Raw genomic sequence first — 1,356 nt, 5'->3', positions numbered from 1 at the left:
TTTCCTAAACGATTTCTTTTTCCTTTTCTTTTCTTTTCTTTTATTTTTTTTTCTTTTTTTTTTTTTTTTTTTTTTCCCCCCTTCTTCATTTCTGTTTTTTTTTTTTTTTTCTCTCTCGGAGCGCAAACGAGCGTACCCCGCACAACCGCTGGCTGCAGCTCCCTCTCGGCCGGCGCAGCCGAGCCGCCTCCATCAGACACTGGCCGTTGTTCGGCCGCTGTACCGCGCGGCACCGAAGGCGCTCGCTGCCGGCAGCCCCGCGCCGGCCGCCAGCCGAAGCCCGGCGGGAGGGGCACGGCCGCGGGGAGCGGAGCGGAGCGGAGCGCCTCGCCTCCAGCCCGGTTTCCCCGGGACCGGGAACGGCTGCGGGAGCCTTTCCCGTCCTCGGCCCGGCCAATAGAGCATCCGGGAAAGGGGAGTTACCGTGCAGCAAGGATTGCTAGTTTCTTCCCTCGTTTTTTTTTTCTTGTTTTTTTTTTCTTTTTTTTTTTCCTTTTGTTTTGTTCCCTCTTGTTCTTCCCGATACTATTAGTCTTTAAGATCGTGGATTGTTTATTCCCATAACAAACGAGCGAAAGGAGACACGGCCCGTTACAGTCTGTCCCGCACGCCGGCACTTACGGGAACCGACACAAAACCCCGCGGGAAGTCGCGGCCGGGCCGCAGCTCACGGGACGGGACCCTCCGAGTCACAGCGGGACGGGGACGCTCCCCCGCCTCCCGCGGCAGCTGCCGGGCCGGGACACCCCGCCGCATGGGCACCCGGCCCCGGGGCTCGGCGCTGGGCGGCACGGCGCCGGCTGCCGCAGAACCGATCTTTGCGGCTTCTGTGGAGCCCTTCCGTGAGAAAAACTTGAGCGCGCGTCCGTTCCTTTGCACTGGGAGCTGCTCGCAGATCTTTCGTCTTTAGAACCCGGCTCCAGCCCCGCTCGTCCCGAGGCACCGCAGCGCCGCGCAGCTCCCGGTTCGGACCCCCAGCAGCTCCCGGGCGCCCTTCGCTCGCGTTATTGGCGCGTGGCGCTGGAACAAGGACATATTCACCTGGCAAGTGTCTTCTTCTGCATGAATGAGACTCATTGTCAAAAACCTGACCGTATGTAGGTGCATGTAAGTTCTGCAGTGGGGAATTTAGTCCTCCATTTATACTGCAAAGCTAAAAATTCGGGTAGCTTCAGGCTTGTTTGTACAAGCTCCCCGCCGTGCAAGGATTTCTGTTTTTACAGGAAAAACTAAGCAGGCCGTAGACTGTGATGGCTGTACATCCATAATGTGAGCTTCATGAGGAACAGAATCACTCCATTATGATCTGGGCTGAAATCGCATTGAATAAAGGTCGGACTAACAGGGCCTGAGGGA

The sequence above is a fragment of the Centrocercus urophasianus genome, unplaced genomic scaffold, assembly GCF_019232065.1.
Source record: "Centrocercus urophasianus isolate 14NV4802_14NV808 unplaced genomic scaffold, USGS_Curo_1.0 seq_19, whole genome shotgun sequence".
NCBI lineage: Eukaryota > Metazoa > Chordata > Aves > Galliformes > Phasianidae > Centrocercus > Centrocercus urophasianus.
Note: the sequence above shows the minus strand (reverse complement) of the source record.